We start from the raw sequence: 21,273 nt of genomic DNA, 5'->3' as shown, positions 1-21,273 counted from the left end.
CCACTCGTGTTTGTCCTTTTTCCGGAAAAGTTCCAGATGGTAAAAGAGGAAAAAAAACAATCCCACCTGCACGAGACCTCACAGTTCATCACGCCTCCTCTTTCTCTCGTTGCTCCAGGGTTAGCGTTGTTTATGTTTTTCTTTGTTTTGTCAAACTTTACTTTACCTGAAAATTGCACTACCGAGGTGCGAGTTGTATTTTTTTTCAGGAAATTGTTATTTTTTTTTCTTTTTCTACTTCAAAATAGGTTATCGCTCTGCACGCTACATTTCGAAAAAAGCCGAAGAAGAAAAGTGATGATGTTGCAAACCCGATTAAATGTTCTCTTTGCATTCAACACCTCATTCTTTCCCCCGTCACGCCCGATGAAGCCCGAGAATATTGTTGACATTGTTTGAGCTGCGCTGTGCAGCCGTCTCGAAAATAGCAGACGTGATTAATAAATAGCATTGACTGATGATTCTTTGCAAGGTCACAAAAGAACAGTCGATACGCAGCCTTGATAAACACCTGGAATGCTCTGGAGCACACAGAAGAAAAAAACGATTTCATTTAATTGCTCTGTGGTTAACTTCTCCAGTACTGTATGACAGAAATATTTATATATATATTATATTTATGACTTTTCTTTCCCCCCCCCTTTTAAGATTTAATTCTTGTTATGACTAAATCAAGATGTAGTATATTTTTCTTTCAATTTTAGTTAATTTTTCAATTAAAACATGATCTAATTTGTATGACTTTATCAAGCTGTAGGAATTTTTTTTCTTTTCTTTTTTTTGGTGTGAATTGCTCTATTCCATCAGAAAATGCTTTACATTTGTAGCACGCTCTTCCCAGTGCTGCTGTGGAATCACTGAGGCGTTGCCTGCTTCACACAAGATTTTTTTTTTTTTTTTTATTTCCGTCTTGCTGTTACACGTGTCGCAGTGTTGTAGAGCAACACAATTGAATGCAAGTCCATTCAATTTACTTTTACAGTGCGCCCAGCGTATATCGTCGGCCAAAGCAAGTGTAATTGACTTTATGTGCAATCACAGTGCAGTCGGCGCATGAAATAACCTCTACGCTCGCCCCCGGTGCTTCATCGCTTAACAACAGTCCGGCTTCCACCCTTTCGAGATATTTGACTTTAATCTCGTGAGATTCTTATCAAGAAGAGAAAGAAAAATCTTTTAAGATTTTGCTCTCTTTGATGATACACTCCATCATGATTAAGTCACAGTAGGATATCTTTAATTCTACTGAAATGTTTTTGAGTATGAGTGTTTTCAATTAATTTCCAGTTTGACTGGGGAATACTGTGTGTAAACAATTACAGTGTATGTAATAACCTCTACTGTCGGGAGTTTTGTATGCTTCATTTCTAAATGGCAGGTCGGTTGCCGCCCTTGGAGGTGCGAGCCTTTTGCGGTGCTCTATGTATAAACAGCTATTGATCCCGCGGGTGTGTGTGTGTGTGTGTGTGTGTGTTGGGGAGGCGGACTGGCACGAGTCAGCAACTTTATCAACAGCTGAAAAGAAATGAAATTACATTTTTTGATGGATATTCCTGTCAGGTGCAAACAAATGCCATCGGCAGGTGAACCGAGGGGAAGGGGGGAGGCGGGGGGAAAAAAAGCTTTCCGTTAAACACTTTCTTGTTATTCATTGGTGGGTAAAGCTGCAGCGAAAGGTTACTCCCGTGTCTGTCTCACCTTTTAATGTTAGTCTTGTTAGCGCCACTGATCACAAGCTAATCCCCCGGAGCGCAGAAGCTAATGAGATCCCAGCGAGTCTTTCATTAGGAACATCTTTGAGGCCAATTGTCCAGCACGAATAATCATATGCTAATAACCACGGCGTGCGGCTGAGCCTCCATCACTGATTAAAGTTAAAACGGCCAAAAGATGTAAGTGAAGGAATCAGGAGGATCGTGCTTTAGGCTTTGGAAGGAAAACACAGAGGAGGAAAAGTAACGCTGGAACAATAATACAAAGTTCAGAATGGTTGTTCGAGTTACTGCAGTGATTCTTTCGGTCAGCAGGGTTTGCCGTTGACAATTTAGTTGACGACGAGGAATTTTTCGGAACTACAGACGTGAAAAATAACCCAATAATGAGTCAAAAATGGAACTGAAATTCCTAGGACGGGTTTATTTTTGAACAATTTTTGGAAATCGAAGAAATGAGCCTAACGCGGCCACATCCGATCAAAATGGCTTCTTTTCAACACAGTGATTTTTAAGCTATCCTAATTAAAAAGTTGAACGTACAACAATGAACGTGAGTGTTGATGAGAGATCAATTACGCGTCCGCTGCGGGGATAGCTAATGCGTTCGCTAACAAACAAGCCATTCATCATGTTGCGTCGTCTTTGTGGGCGCAGGCTGGCAGGAGTGCATTAGTGCCGCCGCAGGGACGGCATGATGGACAACCTCGAGGAATATGAAAGGATGCCATCCCGTATCTATCGGCGCACGCCAGAGAGAGAAAATCTCTGTGTGTGCAGTGTTGTTGTGGGCTGCAAAGTGTTTTTTTTTTTTTTTTTTTTTTTAAAGCTGCTGCTACTACTAACAATTTGTGCCAATGGGAAAAAAAAAAAAATGCTGCAATGTCAAGTGACCGTTTGTGATGAATGGATCCATTTAGACTAGAAGAAACAGTGAACGCAAAGACTTTGCAAGGCTGCACTAAAATGAGCCGAAACCAAAAGATCAAGTCAAATTAAATATTTGAGAAACATTGGAAAGGTCATGGACACTTTTTGCACCACAGACAGCAGCACGGGCACATTTCGGCTACATTTCGATCTTTCTGGAGGCGTAGAAATCTGGATTATAGAGGATTTAACAATGAATAATTTTTAGCACAAATTAGGTTGATTTTACTGTTCAAAACTGCACATTGCAAAACTATAGTACCATCATCTTGTGGCCAACAGTGGAATTACAACTCAAGTGATTTAAGATAGGAGATCTAAAATAGGAGTTATAGCTGTACAAAAAAACGTGCAAGTGAATCTAAAATAAAGCGGCATTTAGTGTAATTCAAAACTTTAATAATGGATGATTTTACCTGACTCAGATGAGCACGCCTGAAATTTAGTGTCCTTGTCCGCGTTAGTGACAACATGAAGGAGATGGCTGCAGGATGCGTGCTAGAAAACAGCAAGCGTTGTGATTTGGGCATGTCGCTGACTTTATCGTCTTTGACTTTGAAGGCTGCTGTTTGCTTATCTGAGATTTGTCGGACATAGTGTAATTTGCATAAATGTCTTATCACAGAAGAGCGTCTCACTCCCATATCTTGAAAAGTGCCCCGTGCCGCCGATACGTCCTCGCTTAATCCCACCGTGGTGATTACGCTTCGAGTCAAAACACCAGAGATGCGGCCTGCACTTGAAGAACACGCTAAAACGTTCACTCTCACTCGCTTGGATTCAAGCTTGAATCACAAGAAAACATTCAAATATGAAAGAGAACACGAGTGACAAGTTTGAAAGCGAAGAGGGGGGGAGTCCCCAGCGCAAAAAAAGTCCAAGATACACAATGTAAGAGATTCAAAAAATAGTGCGGCAGATTGAATATAGGAAATAAAGTGCTTTATTCTCATCTCAGGGCAACAATGTGCCAACTGTACCGTTACGTCACATCAGACTCAGCGTGAAAGCAACCACGGACAATGTCCCACTTTGCCGGTCTCTGCGTGAAAGGCCCATTTAGATAAATCCAGGACATCATTAAAACATATTTACGCATGCCTGATGACTAAATGCATCCATAAAGCCAAGTAAAAAGACATCCTAATTAAGTCCAGCCGAGAAGCAGCGCATTAGCGAGCCGCATTAAAGGCCCTACCTTTAATTGTCTCCATAAAAATGCACTCTGCTTGACGCCTTTCCAAACGCAAATAAACACTGCGGTTTATTTTAGAGTTTCATGTGCGCCGTCTTGCGTTTGGAGCACAAAAGGCGTGTTGGCAGCGCATCCTAAACGAGTGGATGCGCATCCCGAGGAGGCCAGCTCATTATAATGTGATAATTGGCTCCGTAGCATCCGACTGCGGCGGGCGCCAACCTTGTTAGCTTCGATTGGGCCTCCATTACACCACTGCACGTGTGTGTGTGTGTGTGTGCACATCTTTCTGTTCCACTTGCTAACCAACCAGGCTGACAGCGCATTACAATATCTATTTAATTCATTGGCACGCTCTAATGTGTTCAATTACACACTCAAGCGTGTTCTCAATGACAGCTTGTCAATTCGCAATGGGAAACAAAAAAAATCAGCGGATGAAGGAATGTGACCATCCCATCAACACGCTGCTGATCAGGGTTGGCAGCTTCCGAAAAAAAATAACACTCTGGACATATGACATTGTACTCTCTGTACATCTAATTAAACATATTTACATAGTATTGAATGCTTCAAACCCTTTTAACAAGACATTAACATTAAGGTACCAGATATCTATCATATTTAATGTAGCATGTTTACAATGTAGCATATTAATTTGACCTTATTTACATTTAATTACCGTAATTTTCGGACTATAAGTCGCACCGGAGTTTCAGTCGCACCAGCCATGAAATGCCCAAAAAAGTGAAAAAAAACATATATGTTTATAGTCGCTCCTGAGTATAAGTCGCCCCCCCACCCAAACTATGAAAAAAAACGCGACTTATAGTCCGAAAATTACGGTACATCTACCCCAAACATATCACGCGTGGCATGAGTGACAGGATGTCCCAGCAATGTTTCCAACAGCGGTTTGTTGCGTGACCAACTTTTGCGTGTGGCTATTTTTAGCAGCAAGGTAAGCTGCTAGCTTTGTTTCGCTTAATAATGGACGACAAGAGAAATTCGGGGGGTCAAAATAACCGCATGTCCAGTGACTCGGTAGCGATACGAATTGGGGTGGGAAGGCCTGGAGACTCTTGACGTGTTCTATCTGAGTAGCTGACAGCAAGCCGGCTTGATAAGAGCGAACAGCATCCTGACGGAGGATTATAGTAGAAGTCCGACAGGCGGGCTAGGATCTTCGTGACTGTTGAAGCTAACGTTGGAAGCTCATATTGATTTTCCTTCCACGAATAGCAAAAAACAAATAGCGGCTTGAAGTCATATACCAGGGAAGTGCCAGAATTAACAAGGAAAAAAATCATGGAGCTTAAAAAAAACAACATTCAAGTAGGAACCACAGCCAATATTAGAGCGAGACTGAACAAACGGGTGCGAACAATGACATCATTTCTACTGGGGGGGTGTCGACTATTGCTATAGCAAGGCTTTATTGTAAAACCAAGCGGCTCAACTTGGATCTCATCATATTGCCAACACCAAGTCCACCTCAAATCCATTAAAAGCCAATTATACGTAGCGGGTGGCTAGTGGCAAGCAAGCGGCTAGTGGCAGCGGTGCAGTCTCCTGTCAACTGCTGCGCTTAATCCACAGAAAGCAACTAATGGGAAATTTGAAAATAGAATCCACACCGCCGAAGCTCGGAGAGGATTTGCCGGGATTAAGAAGATGTCCTGACAACACGCCGGGCGAGGGAGCGACATCCGTTAGCCTGCGACGCCGCGGCCCTCTTAGCCGGTCCGACGTGTCCTCTTCATGTCAACGTCTCGCTGGTCATGTTTAACGTAACTGCGCTTTTAAAAATGGGAAGCTATCTTTGCGGGTTGACACGCTAAAGGGTCTTCGGGATTTGCGAGTCCTGACAGGACCGCAGATTAAGGACTGCGGAGCGAAAGAAGAGGACTTGCGGTCCCTAACTGACAGGAGGGAGAAAAAAAAAACTCTTTGGGAAGGAAGCGAGAAAGTGACATCATCGAAAAGGCTTTTTATCTGTGGGGATAGTGACTGAGCACTTGGCGTCAAAGCGCTACTTTTCTTCAAGACAGCACATAGTGGGCGGGGCTAGTTTTGTTTTTCAATTGGTAGAGTGGACCAAGGCTCAAATAATAAATTCGGGCTTGTGAGAAATTGAGTTGGTCGGCGCTCAAAAGTTATTTATGTTGTTTGTGCTCTTTCCCATCGCCGTCTATCTAAGAGCATTATTTTATTGCCGTATAAAAAGTGCTTTTGCATCTCATCAACATCCTTTCAGACTTTATTGCTTTCATCTCTGCAACAAAAGCTTGTTTTTTTTCTTTTCTCCCCTTGGCCTCTCTTCATCTCCATCTTCTCTTTTTCACTCCAACCTTTACTGTAATCACTTCTCCAGCCCACTCCTCTGGTTTCTTCCTCATCACCATCATCTTCGTCTCGCTCCGGAGGCCGTTTGAGTACGCGAGTGGGCGTGCGCGAGGAGCACTCTGGCTGGCATTCTGACACTTGATGCCTCGCCGGGCCGTCCCCTCCCGCCCCAAATAGGGACCGCCGTATGGCTTACATCCAATTAGGCTGTCAATCCATCAGCGCATCCCTGACCACGCGCTGTATGTGTGTGCGTGTGTGGGCGAGTTATCGTCTATGAGCTTGACAGATCTATCTGATAAGACTACGCTGACCTTTTATGGCTTCAGGCTCATGCGGGCCCCGCTTGTATGTGCTGGAAGAACACAGTGAGGCGGAATAAAGCATTAGCATGTCTTTAAAGGCACTATTATTCATAAAAAGAAATGTTTTGAAAATTCATCCCCCCTGAAGACCGTTCCTCTTCGTGACATCAAATTTGGTATTCATGTCTGTGACGAGAAGAGAAAAAAAAAGTCTCAAGACGCCTTACCCCAAAAGATAAAGCTAAGTCATTCATTTAGGTTTGAAGCGGCCATTTTAAAATGTGGTTTTGTGAGTAGACGCCCGGAACGATCTTCCATGTCTGATTGAAGTGGTTTTTTTCGACTCGTTTCCAAGAGTCCTTCAAAAACGAATTTCTCTTCGAGATCTTGCTACCAAATTTGAAGCATGTGATTTACAAACACACAAGATACTGATAACAAGTGCACAAGTTCGCAGCAAGACTAACATAGCAGCGCTTTGCTCGTGCGCCATTTATATAAAGTCGCCTGGAAACCTAGATGAAATTTTTTGCACTATCCGGCTTACTAACTGCGACATCACAAGCCAAACTCTCCCTACCCATACACCCCTTCCTGCAACACATGCAGGCTGCAAAGACAAAATGCTCCTACGTCGGATCCTAGAGGGCCCTCCTCCTTATTAGGTCGGTATTGTGTGTCTGAATATAAAATGTGACAAGTAAATGGGAAAACATGGATCACGCGATGGGGAAAATCAATAAGGGTAGCTTTGCGCTGGCAGATGATCGCTCTGCATTTCTTATGGCTTTAATAGAAGCCAGAAGCCGGCGTGTATACGAGTCAACATTATGGGATCGGGTGGGACCGTATGTCGTGCCTGGTAGTCATCCTTCATACGTGCACAGGGATTTCGTTAGCGCTAGCCTGAGCGCTCATGGTACGATTGTGCTAAATGTATGTACGGAGGAGCTTCAGGAGCGCCAATAGTAGTATAAGTTAGTAACCAGTTTCAGATAGCAAATAGAATTTGGGAGTGATCTCTCTCTTGAGTTGACCCACAAAAAAAGTCTTGAAAAGAGATTCCTGAGAAGACACAATATCTGCCATTTTGGTCGAGACTGCCTCCGAGATTTTGGTTGACGCTCATTTTTCGGCATTTGTAGTGGCTCCTTCAAAATGAAAGTACTTCATCGTCTGAATGCTGCCAAACTTGAATTTTGTATACTAGACAGAAGGTAGATTTGAGCTTTTGTCATTGTGCGCGAGTGAAGTATGGCGGTGGAGTTTTATGACTCACCATAAAACACAAGTCAACTCCACAAGGACAGACCCGATTCATTCGTTGGAAGACTCGTAAAAAAAACACCGAATTTTGTCGGCTTGAAAATTCATGAACATTAGAACATTTCCTTCTCCGGTGCGGAAAGTTTCAAAATACATAGGACGAATAGTTCAGCCCATCCTAGTCATCCAGAAAGTAAAACTGATCAACTTCATTGTGTTTCTCCCCCCAGGTACAATAAATTTTGTCGCTTTTTCCATGCGTATTGACTAAATCCCGTTTAACAAAGACGAGTGGCCAAACTTCTACGTCGGAATGAAGGTGGACGGCAAAGAGAGACACTTAGGCGTCCAAAAAAAAAGGGGCCTTTGTCGTTAAGAGGGCCACCCTCGGGGGTGTCGGATGTAGGTGGCGCGTCAAGAAGTGTGATATTTGCCATGAGATGATAACGGCGAGACGCAGACAAGTCCATTTGTTTGGGTATTAAAGCGGGACACTGCAAAGCCTGATGGATGCTGTCATTACCGCGGGCGGGCTGCGAGGCGGCTGCCGGAAAGCCGTTTAATCTTGATAAAAAGACGTCGCAGGAGGACCTGGCAAAGGTGGTGAAGACTTCCCCTGTCAGGATGCATCATGAGCGCCGGCGGTAGATCATGGCAACTGTACCGAAGCCAGCTTTCTAGGGGAGGATTCATCGCCACCAGCGGGTAAATATGAAACACGAGCGCCGTCATCGGCGCGTAAGTCGATTAGCCGCGGCGACGCGCCAGTCAAATGGAGATTGTGGGCGTCGGGATTGTTGAGGAGCGTCCGGTGGCTCGTAAAGCATCCTTTCGGGTGGGCGCTAATGCTAACTAATTGTAAGCTAACGCCTGTCGCAGCTGCGAAAGTAGCCTCGTTGGTTTATTCATTACAAACGGTTTCGAGACTAAGATCTCAAGTCAGTGTGAGGAGTTGGATTTTTAAATGGGGTAGACTGGGTCTCTAGGTTGAATTGTGACTGGTGTTTATTTTTTTGACAAGATGAGAGAAAGGCGCCAAAGTCCGCCGAGCAACCCATGGACCAATGACCGATGTGTGACCAGACCATAGCATTTTTGTTGTCATGCCTTGCTAAGTAACTAAAATGACTGAAGACGTGAAACTTTCCCAACAAAAGAGTCCCAATTCACTTATTTTTAAAGTGATTTTTGTTGCTTGTAAATGTGAAGATTGGTTCCAAAGTATGCAGTTTCAGCCCAAATGTATAATTGATTAAAAATAAGTGCGCTTTAGTCTCAATGTTGCATTGTGAACCCTCTAGAGAAGCCTTTTATCCCGATACATAATTCAATTATCTAAATAAAACATCTTCCACCGGCGGATAATTTATACCCCAGGTTCCAAAACACGGTTTGGGTTTCAAAGTACGGTTTCAAGTCAGGGGCAGGCATTAAAAATAAGACGCAACGGTCAGGGGTCGACACTTATTAGAGTTTGAGACTGGGTTAGGTTTTCAAAAGTTGTGTTTCAAAAGAGAATTAGGGTTTTATATCATTAAGGCTGCTTAGAAAGCTTCATTTGTGTTTCAAGTCGGGGTTCGGTTTTCAACTGACTCGCATCCCGATTCAAGTAAAACGCGCCGCTAATTTATCCCTCTGCTTCCCGTGGCATCCTCTCCCGTCCTTGTCACGGTTCAGCAAAGCAGCTCCGTGTCAAGCCGCCGGCCGACCCGGGCCATATATCACATATTGCATCTGACTGGCGGACGGACGACCTTATGAATCTCGCCGTAATATGGCTGAGGAAGCGGCGGGGAGGGAGGGAGGGGGATTGCGAGCGGGAGCGTCCCGGCAGATGCGGTCAGAGATCATCCAGCCGCCATCCGTCTCCATCCAGTCAGCGTCTCTGTTTACTCTTTGTCCTCCCCGCCGCCGCTACCGCCGCTTGACTGGCACGCCGGCAATTTACTCCTCCGTTCTCATTTCCCAACAATAACACACCTCGTAAATTACACCCCCCTTCTCTCCCATCCTCATGTTTCCCACCTCTTTCACACAAGTAAGGTCTCGAGACAGGGTTAGGGTATCAAAGTATGGTTTCAAGCCTTTTGTGGTGTTGGGAAGTAGGGCTTCAAGACAATTAAGGTTTCAAATGAGGGTTTGAAGTCTGTGCTTGGTTTTGACATCATGATTTCAAAGTGTCAGGCTTTAGGTGAAATGAGAGGAAGGTGATAAAGTGCCACGTGATTGGCCGACAACGGTAGTGATGTCACGGCTCGCTGGCGCGCACTATCGTCGCTTGCTGTTGAGCTTGCGATGACACCAAGCCGCCGGGCCTGGCTTCACATTTTTCAAGTTTCCCATTTAATTTGTTGCTTTTGTGTGTGTGCGTGTGTGTGGAGAGTACAATGGCCGCCAGCTTTCTAACACAACAATTTACCCATCATCCTCAGGGGACTTTTATTTTTTCTCTGGCCCAACATGTCAAGAAAGTGGCGACATGGAAAGGAAAGCTTGTGTGCTTCTCTTTTCAAGGGTTTATAAAAAAAAAAAAAAAGATTTGGTTACAAATTTCAGGTTGGTTTAAAGTAAATACAGAATTAGGGTTTTATGCTCGGCCTTGTGGTGTCAAATTTGTGTTTGAAGCCTGATTCAGGGTTTTAAAGTTGTATTTCAAACAGCTCACGGCTTCAAGTCAAGTTTAGGGCATTCAATGAGCTCTTGCTTGCCTGCATGCTGGAATTGCTTCAGCGCCGTCATGAACTGCTGCACATCTCGTCATCTCCTCACAGGAAATGAAAGGTGACATCCCAACATCGTGTCGAGACTGACAATGCGGACACGCACACATATGCCTGTTTTAGTATGTACAGTATCTAGCGGTTGACTGTCCAACCAAACATAAATGAAATGGAATTACATGTCGCGTCTTCAAAACAACAACCTTAGCTTAATGCTAACAAACAATGCTAAACTGCATACAAAGGCTAACGAATAGCATCATACTTGCGCAACCGATTTGAACACAAACGATGCAACACAGACGGATAATGTATTCCTCATGCATATATTCTTTATCCTCTTTTTTTCTTGCTCATTTATTTTATTGCAGCACGTATTTAAGCTCCGGATCGATACGGTTGTCAGAATTATCTCCGGCTAATTGACGTTAAGCTCAAGGATATCGACAGCATTGACGGCAATTCCGTAAGGCTCCGGTAGAGAACGAGCATAAATTGATCCCGTCCGTGGTGACCTTTCTCCCGACGTGGTCGAGTAAACCAGCGGCGGCTTTTTAGCGCCTTCGCTGGTCAACATCGATCTGTTGAAACGGTTTGTGGAAGTGAGAGCGACTTGCAGACGTCCAGACTGCTCAGCGCTGACATTTGGAGCAGTAAATAACACAGCAAAGTCCTCCCTACACTTTCAGGGAAGCTCAGTGGACAAGTTGGGCAAAAAAATAGGACCATGTTGGCGGTGGCATTACCTCTCAATTATGAGACGATTTGACACGATTCACGCTAAGTACGTATGATTCGATACAGTACCAGTTTAAACGTTGGAATATAATCAAAACACCGTACACTCCAATAACAATTCCATTCGATAAGATTCACTTGTGTTACGATGCGATGCATTTCAATTTTGAGCTGAGGTGATAGGATTTGCTTCGATTGTAATGCAAAACCTCATGATTCAATCTCGATGCATTGTGATTCATGGCAGTCGGATACAATTATGTTACGATATGCTTCGATACACGATACAACTCTTTGCGATATACTCCAATTTCAATATGATATGAGTCCCTCCAGTTTTGATGTGATATGGTTTAATTAAGTTATAATTCAGCAAACACAAAATACGATATGATTGACTTATTTGCCGATGCGAAACGATTCATTCCATTTTCTCTAGTTCCTTCTTTGTTCTGTTCTCTTCTCTCTATGCTCTAAATGTCTTTTCTACAAGATTCTCGTAGAAGCCGAGAAAAATTTTACAACCTTTTCAATCATCTAAATCGTTTGTATGTTTGTTTTGTGTGTGCATGGTTCATCATTTCCGAAGAGCACAAAGCTCTTATTGTAACCCGGACGGGAGATCAATTGTTCTGGAGTGTGTTATTTATTTTTTTTCCGGAGGGAAAAAAAGTGCACATGCAAGCATTTAACTCCTGCCGCACAATCTCCACACACAACAGCTCATTTAAAACCGTAACACTGTAACAATGTAGCGAAATCATCCACTGGAGGCCGTTTTCCATCAACGCATTGTGCGTGTCGTTTCCTTTGTGTCTGCATACGGAAGACATAGTCGGTCAATCCACAGCTGGTGCGGGCTAAATCCCAGCAGGTGCACGTTCATCCTCCGGCAAACCAGGAAGTCGTTTGGTTGTTTGCCGTATTGACGAGCTGCGCTTCATCCACACTGAGCACTGATGAGTCTCCTGGTAGAAAGACAGAGAAAGGAAGTTAGAGCTTAGAGCCGCAAAATGAAAAATCAATCTTAAAGGGGACGTATTATGGAAATGTGGCAAGTGTATCGCGGTGGCTTACTGATCAAATGCCGCCTCCATAATGCGACCAAATCTCTACGGAGGTTGGGATGTGATTACATTTCAGTGGCTTGGTGAAGAAATGGCGTCTTTGCAAGCAATAATGTCATCCAATCGCAATAAGCGCCGGGTTACGGTTTCAGTGGCTTGGTGAAGGAACGAATCTTTCGAGCTGCATTGTTGTAAATCGAGGAAACTGCTCAGAGACTACCTAGACTGGAATTGGCATATGTACATATGCATTCTTATTTAACTCCAGTTAGAATATTCAAAGGTTCCACAAGGCTTTGACGAACGAGCTGACTTTGAAATGTTGGCGTTTGACACAGTCACTTGGAAAATTGCTCATTAAAGAATAAAAAAGTCAGACGCGGTCCGTCGAGGCGTCGCCATTAAGAAAGTGGCTCGGTGCCACTTGAGCAAATAAACTATTTACTTTTCTGTACGCACAACCGCATAAACACACACGCTGGCACACACAAGCTGTTTGGAATCGCCACGGTAACATTAAAGAATGGCAACAACAACGTCCTAATTGGCTCCATCGATGCAGACCAAATGTAATTAAAAGCAAGCACACATTGGGTGGACAAATACACACACACACATTTCTTTTCTTTTGTGCAAAGAGGAAAACAGTTAATGACACATCCAATTTTAAAAAAACAAAATGCAAATCGCTAGTAGTGCGACATGAATAGTTTGTTTTCCTTTTAGGAATGAGTCGCCATCAAGTATCTGTGTCACAATTTCTATTGTTGTCAATCATACAGAATTCAAATATCAGTTAAGCGCAGTTGACTTGGATGTTTCCGACTTCCCAGCTGTCTCGAAAGCATCATCGCGATGTTTAATATCATTTGGCAGATTTGCGTTCCGCTGGCTGCCATTCCAATGTTGTCGTTGATTTTCACAAGATGCTTTTTGCTAGCTGTGCTTATGTTTTGACACCCCGCTAACTCTTTGTTGTTGTGTGTTTGTTGCACTCGAGACAAAACACAAGTCGCCATATGCCACGTACCGCCTCCGCGCTTCATTAGTAGCGAAGTTTATTGCCTGGTTGAGGTGGAAAACACTCTCGAGATTAATTTTGTAATGAGGCACGTGAAGGCGCTAATCATTTATTTATCTTCAAGGGCCTGCGGCCGGGATTATTCATTGTTTTGATGCATAGGGCGCTTGAATTTATAGTGAGCGTGGGGGATGTTTATGAATATTTAGCGGTGGAATTAGCGCATCTGTGTTGAGGAAACATTTCACTAAATTAGCGGATTTAGTTGTAATAATCTCTCAGTTTATGCTAATGTCACACTGAGTTGTCTGCGCCCGCCTGTGTGCACCTGCGCTCCTCTACCAACACTTGTGTAATTAATAAAAACAAAATCACATAATTCTCAGTCCGAATCCCAAGCTTCAACCTCACAAGAGAAGACCGACACGCTGAAAATATTTTTTTTTGAGGCGGGCTATTTATTTTAAAAATAGCTTCGTAACAGAAGAGAAGCCAGTAATTAAAATTGATTTTTTGTACGACAAAAGTAATTGCGGTTTTTTTTGTTTTTTTTTGGTGGGGCGACGAAAAAATACCACTGAAATTATAGCAGATAAAAATGCGATTCATCTTCTAAATTTGGACCTTGAACTCGGCAGCTGTGAGGCAGCGACGCTAACTCGGAATCCAACAACGCTCTTGACCTTCTTCCGCAAAACTTTCAACTCTTTATGTGGAAAGTGTTCCTCGCTTTTGTCCCCGGCGAGTCCTCTAACAAGGAAGCTTCCCCCCCCCGTCCGTCGGTCCCTCGCCATCCACCCGTCATTTTCCTCCCTCGGGAAGAAGACAGGGACCGGACCTTTTGCCAGTCAGGATAATTGGCTCGGATCAGCGCACCGACACTCATTACTTGCACTCGCATTGTCTCCTCACGCACACACAGACACACTGAAAACCCGCATAAGCTGCAGCCGGTAATAATGGCTATGTGCTTTTTATAAGGTCCTTCAGGCTGCTCGGGGTCAACGGCGCCATCACGGGGAGCATCGTAAAGGTCCTTGTAAATAAAGCGAGCGCTCCCTCAGCGGAGCACGCACCTTGAAACGGTCGCTCTCGCAAAGCCGGATGGCGGCGCACCGCTTTATTCCTACGTTTTTATTTTTCTCCACGTTTCTGTGGAATCCTTTAAGCTTCCGCATCTCGGTCGGACTTCCTTGAGGGATTGGCCGGCAGAGATTCGCTCACATCTGGAATGAGGTCTTCAGTGTCGTCGGGCTCGCTGACCCGCAATGTGGTCCGGCAGCCATGCTGAGAATGATAAGCAGAACCGGAGATTGCCATTTCTGTTGAACGGCAATTCAAATCATAATGGAAATAAAATGTGAAAAAATATTCTCAAGTCACCACAGTTTATATAAAGATAAAAATGGTAAATAATGCATTGTATGTGCTGAGAGACACCTAATAGATTCCGAGTGTGAACAAAAGCAAAAACGGCTCGCTAGAAAATGTCTTTGCTAATGTCGGGTTGTAATTGCGGCCCATGGAGGCGAGGCGGAGAATAATTAGGAAAAGTCCATCAGCGAACGACGGAGGAAATTAAAATCTGCTTGTCGTCCGTCTTGAGCTTGTCTCATTTTGTCTAGCGTTCGCTTTTCATTTGGCTCCAAACGGCCACGCGCCTAACATGGGCGACTCAGCACATTTTCATATTCAACATGACAAACGCAAGCATCAAATGGCCCGTGAAAATGGCTCACGTTCGCTTTCTGCGCGCTTCACGGCTTGAGGTTCGAACTCAGGGTGGGGGAATTTAAGCCTGGGTTGAATTCGGGTTTTGGGTTTATTCAAGTTTTAATCAGGGTTTTAAGGCAGGAATTTGAATTCTGGGTTAGTATTCCAAATTAGGATTTCAAACAAAAGCAAACTTTTGTGTCTTTTGTTTTGTTTTTCTGTGCTTCTGATGTTTTCTCCGGCAACAAGCCGCCTTACCTCCCATGAGCTTTTCTATTCCGAGCACGTCATCCCGCACAACCAAAACGCTCCCCGCCCGTGTGTCCAAATGCAAATGACACAACCTGACTCATCGCGGGGGGAAAAGAAAAAAAACACAGCGACTATCGGAGACGACGGGAAATAAACACGAGCGTGGGCGGGAGCGGCGGGAGTCAAGTCGCCGTGAGATTTGTAGCGGCGCGGCACTCGGTGCGGGAAGATGATTGAGAAAGATGGATGATAAGGGAGAGACGGGACAAGAGGGCCCGCTGATTTACGTGCTGCGCCGTGTCGAAAATAGAGCCGCGCGTCTTTAAAAAAGCGCCGCGAGACAGGAATAGTGTCGCGGGTGTCAGCCTGGAGGGTGTCACGACCCCGACGCCGTAAAACACGTTTTATCCACCCGTCACGGCGTCGCAGCAATCCCGCATTTTAATTTTGGGGGGGTTTCCATTGAAAGATTGGGCTTTGAAATTGGGCTTTGGGTTTATAATGGTCTTGAATTGTTTTGGAGTAACACACAACTTGCTTTCCATCATATTAGTCGTTTCGTTGCCATGCTAACTGCAGGCAACATTTTCCCCACTGCATCAAAGCGACAACCTTACTTTTCGCAAATGTGATACCGAGGCGGCTTTGTCCGCCGTTGACTCCTGGGAGCTGTTAGTACAATCTCCTTAAATTTCAGCAGAAGACGCGGCAAACAAACACGACTAGAAGTAGTTTGTTTTTCCTCATTTTGCTCAACAAGCTTCCTAATGATCAAATCCTCACCGAGCCCTCGGGACTGACGCCTTCAGGCCGACTTTCTTTCCGAGAACCCAGACCTGGTTATACGCCTCTGATGGTGATGATGGTTTATCGGCACGCTCTGTAGGGTTTAGGTCTGAAGATTGATGGGGCAAAAGTATTGGAACGGAAAGCCATAAAGTGATAAGGAATTAATATTTAGTTGTAAAGACTGTTAGCGTGTAGCTCGCATTCATTTGTACGCATTCCGTCTCCCTGGGTTGCGCATTAATAAACTTTCACGCCGCTCGACTTGACAGGCGAACTAATAAGAGTGTGGCGGGGTGGTGGGAGTACAAGGTGAGGCCGCCATCTTCATCTTAAAAACATGAGAGAGAGCTGCCGGACGCGGCCTCCTGTTTATGCAGCTCGCGGGCGCACCGGTGCGGAACACGTAGGGGGTGAACCCTGACCCGACCGGCCGTGTGAATACCAATCAGGACGTCTGGGTTTCCATTTTGCCAAAGGAATCGGGGGGTGGGCGCGTATCGGGGATTACAGCTAATCCTAACACCCGACGTGATCCCAAAGAGTGGAAATTAGCGGCGAGACAAATGCGTTTGTAATCACTTTGAACGACAGCAACGAGAGCGGGATCAATAGGAGTTAATCGCCACGATTCATAAACATCACAGACCCCCTTAATCCTCGCACAGGCTTTATTAGAATCTGCCGGAACGCCATCCAGACCCTTTCGCGTCATGTGAGCGTTGTCTCGGCACCATCTTTTTCAAATCATAAAGGTTCATTTGAAGTCTTGTTGCTTCTCCAGAGGCTCAGTTCTTCAGGGAACAAACAAAAAAACACTTAATGGACAGTCTAAGATCACCGCAAAAGCGAAAAATAACTGGTAGAGTGAGTACAGAGTATTTTTTTTTACTTCTAAGTGCAGGTCGTAAGTGCTTTTACCACCTCGGTTTATTGGCAGATTGATCCATGTAATATGACACACCTGTCAGTCACACGTTGCAACACTTAACCACATCCACTCTGGGTTTTTCAATCTGTACGCATCCAATCGGGAGAGGAAAGCTCGATAGATGAAAGTGATGTCGTTGGGGGGTGCACGCATCACAACCGTTACCTCCGTGGCGTCATCTATCACGGCGCACCTTCGGCTCCTCTTACTCCGAGGCCCCGTGGTCCCAGGAGGGCATCCAGGCCGAGTTCATAACACGTGAGCAACCGGGTCGACAGCGGCCCCATCGGTTGGGAGAGGTGGGGGAAAAAAAATGTAATTTCAAGCCGCCCCAGAGGTCAGCGCAGTGAAGCGGCTGCAACCATCCATCAGATAAATCAGCTTTAAGGCCAAAGCAATCCACTTAGTGGCTGCACCTGCTGACACGAGCTAGCCTCCATTGTTCTACAAACAAACATGGCGGCCGGGTGGTGATGGTCTTCATGTGAGTGAGATCATGTTCTCGAGTCATCAATGAATGATGGGTTGATCATAAAAAATGAAAACGAGATGAGCTTCTACTCAGTGTTGTTAGCAGGATGCTAACCGCTTTAATCTCCGATGTAGCAAACGAAGTTCATGCTCGATAGGGTTTCAGTCTGTTGATTGATGCAAAAGTATTGAAACGGTCTAAACAGTAGATAGCTGTCAAATATTTTGCTCTTTGAATATTCGACTGAAAGTTCTATCGAATAAGTATTCAAATGAACAAAATATCATAACAATTAGAATAATGATCTGAATTTATGAGCTAGTATTTAGCATTCCTGTCCTAACATGTGGACACCTGAAACCCATATTACTTGCATTGACTCACTCCGTTCTGCTAATGATCTTACATAATCCGCAATCTGGGCCGCCGTGTGCCCAAGACTCGCCGCGGGACGCTTAGCATAGTGCTACTCAGCCTGGAAAGATCCCGATTCTTGTCATATGGCTAATTTTTTCTTTTCTTTTTTTTTGCTCCGTGATTTAAATTATTCATCGGGAATCCTCGGCGCTGCATGCTGCGCCTTTTAATAAGTCATTAAGAGCTATCAAGGGAAAAGCTGATTAGCAACGCACAATGACTTAGCTTAGCTCGGCTGCAGGCGCCTCGTTGTATCGGTTGCAACTCGTTATCTGAACCTTGACTTACTTATACGGCGGTAATGGATGAATTATATTTTTTTTCTGTGCATTTTATACCTGTAGTTTTGTCAAGTTGAAACACATTTACAATTTGTGTTCTCTCCGTTCGAGTTTTTCATCATCTTTGCTTCTATTTTGCTTTTTGCTACGCCGATTAGGCTTTCCGGCAATTTTCAGGCGCCATTAGCCACCTTTTGGCACGCAGAAAAGCACTGCTTGACTGTCATGAATTTTCAATGTGGAGAAGCCGGGCCGCTGCCCGCCTCCATTTTCCGCCGCGTTATTACGTATACCGTTGCTTTTTAATCCGCCCGCACACACTCTTCAGGAATGTTATCGGCAGGAGGTCCTCGCTCCGAGATTACGACAGCCATCTCCGCCCTCCATCTTCTCAGGTAGAAAGAGGAGCTTAACCTATTCATCGACATGTTTTTAGGTTTTGGTAACCTCAACACACTTTTTTCTCTTTCCGTTGTTGTCCAGGCGTCAAATATGCTTCTGTTGTTATTTTTACATGGTGATAAATCTGTTGGCAATGGCCATGGCCAACAAAGGGAAGTAATTTTTGCTTACTCTTGCTTTCCATCTGGCCTTTGATCCGCGTGACAAGAAGAGACGGCGGCATAATTGAAGATCTTGCGGGTCGACAGCTCTCTCTAATGAAAGTACTACGCGAGAGGGCTCGATAAATAAGTTAAAACAAACGTCAGACTTTGGACACAAATAAAGAGGAGGCATGAATAAATGAAAGTGCAGCCTAACCTTTAACGTGAGAAAAGCTTTTGTGGCACCTTGCAGCTTTTTTTGCCACGTGCTTGGTGGCGGCAGGGAAATGAGAAGCAATAAAGAAAGTTAATATCCTGAAAATGTATTAATGTCATTAATCATCTGTACACAAGTTAGATTAGAGTAGGCTTTAAATATATATATATATATACCTCACAAGTCATCACTTTTGTTTTTGTTGAGCTCGCAAATATCTAAGCTTTCCATTTCCATCCGGAGATGTTTTTTACGCATCGTTCGTCCGCTTTTACTGCGACATAAAGAAAAAATAAATGAATAAATTAAAAATGTGATTCACATCTGGGACTTTGCAATAAATTTCCATTTACTTCACATCTGACCTCACTGGTAGTTAACTATTTGTGAGTTCACGAATCAGATTTAAAGAGTCAGATTTAAAGATTCGCGACTTCACACTTTTTGTAATTTGAAAGGACTGCAGATCTTCTATTTGTGAAGTTTGATCTAAATGAGGCGTGTTTGGCCTTAGCGGGGACTCTTTTACTTTGTGTCTTCTAGTTTGACATGTAAGGAGCAAGCACAGATAAAGGAGGTGTCATGTTCCATAAGAAAGAAAAACAAACGTGTACAGATCGATGATTTGTCGCACGGGAGACGCTCGTCACGTCAACACTCGGCGACTGACCCAATTTTGCTCGCGACTCTTTGATGGCGACGGTGCCGAGGGAAGCGCCGTCGTCCGTCTGCCGCTGGCAGGTTGGCAAGCTGTCGCCATCGTGATGAAGACACGCTCGGCGCCACCTGGGGGTTTGGAGGCGAGGCCGTGGGTACCGCACTTCTGTTCACGCGTGGTTTTAATTGCAAAGAGGATGATTTCGTTTTCGGTGAACTTTCGGGACATATTATTTTGCCGACATCAAAGTGCCAAGGAAAACAAACATGTTTTTGTAACCCGTTCACAATGGTTTGGAATCTTGAATCGTGTGTGTTTCCCCAAACATCCAGCTCAATTAAATCTTGAGTGATGCTTTTATATAAACAACAAAAACATAGCCTGCAGTGAAACCATGATTTCGACCTGCTGGCTTTTTTTGTTGTTGTTGTATTTGTGAAAGGGCATTGATGACCCATTTCATGTTGTAAGTGTGCCTGGATGGGATGAAAAAGCCTAAAAGGCTTCCAAGCGTGTGCAAGACGACAGACGAGAGGTTTGCATCAATATTTGAACAAAGCGCCGTGGCATCTTTTTGCTTTTAGGCAGAGGAATAGAAAGAAGATCATCGCCACAGACGTCGTCGTTCCGAATTTAGCGTCCTGAGGAAAAAAGTTTCTTAAAACTCTGACAAGTAAAATCTCTCTTGAATTTTCGCTCGCTGTAGTTAGACACGAAAAGTTTGTCACTTTTCTGACAACTGATTTCGAACTATTTTTTTGCCGTGAATTTGATTATTTCGACTTTATTTTGATGATTTGGACTTGGAATCAGTCGCAATGTGTTTTTTTTCTTTTTGTGACATCGTCATAGCAGATGCTCCCTCACCTCCCCCGCCCACCGCATCCATCTGCCATACGTATCTCGCATTTAATAAATGCAGCGTTGACAAACGCCACCCCCTTTGCCGTCTGTTTGGACTGGCGTCAGCCTGCATCTCGACATCTCTACGGGGCAGCTATGCGAAGCAGCTCATGTCAATTAATCTTTATTTAGAGGGGACGTTTTCGTATTCATTCATAGCTAAGCCGCTCGTGAGAAAGTTCTTCAGTGAATATGGTATTTTATGATGTTGCGCAACCCCTACCCACAGGATGCTCGCCAACCCCCGGGAGTGGATTGTCTCTTGCTAATTAAAGCACGTTGAGTGTTAATGAGCACACGTGTGATTATCACATCGGGAACAAAGATCTGTCTTTTACCGCAACATCTTGTCGCCATCTTGTTCTTTGATTTGGAAGACTTTCCCCCCCCTCTGAGACTCGCCTAAATCCACTACTGCATTTGTGTACTGCAAGTTTTGACAGGGGCAAAGCTATGAATGAGTCATGTGAGTGGATGTCGTGTGTCACATGATATTATTACTCGGAGTGCATGTGAGACTGAACCGGTAGTGTGTATGTGTGTGTGAAAATGTATGAGTGTGTGTGCGGCGACGGGTTGAACTATGATTTTGACTGAGTGAAAACGGCATCTGGCCTCTGTGAAGGATGCCAAAGTTTAAGTTGTGGCCGTTCCTTCGCCATATTCCTGTTAGAGGTAATCTGATAACCGCCTCCTTCCACTTCCTGTTTGAGCTTATACATCCGCTGTTGTTTTTATTGAACCTGTCATTGAGCTATCCTATTGATTTTTAATGTCCTACTGATTTTTTTTTTCCCC

The 21,273-nt window shown here is 44.3% G+C and overlaps 1 protein-coding gene across 1 annotated transcript in view; it reads left to right on the top strand.

Annotated features, from left to right (window-relative positions):
- LOC133163844 (netrin receptor UNC5D-like) overlaps positions 1-21,273 on the top strand; it is a 50,415-nt gene that overhangs the window by 10,403 nt on the left and 18,739 nt on the right. The window lies entirely within an intron of this gene.

Source organism: Syngnathus typhle, linkage group LG12, assembly GCF_033458585.1.
Source record: "Syngnathus typhle isolate RoL2023-S1 ecotype Sweden linkage group LG12, RoL_Styp_1.0, whole genome shotgun sequence".
Taxonomy (NCBI): Eukaryota; Metazoa; Chordata; class Actinopteri; order Syngnathiformes; family Syngnathidae; genus Syngnathus; species Syngnathus typhle.
The sequence above is the reverse complement of the archived record's forward strand: the minus strand, read 5'-3'. Positions and strand labels throughout refer to the sequence as shown.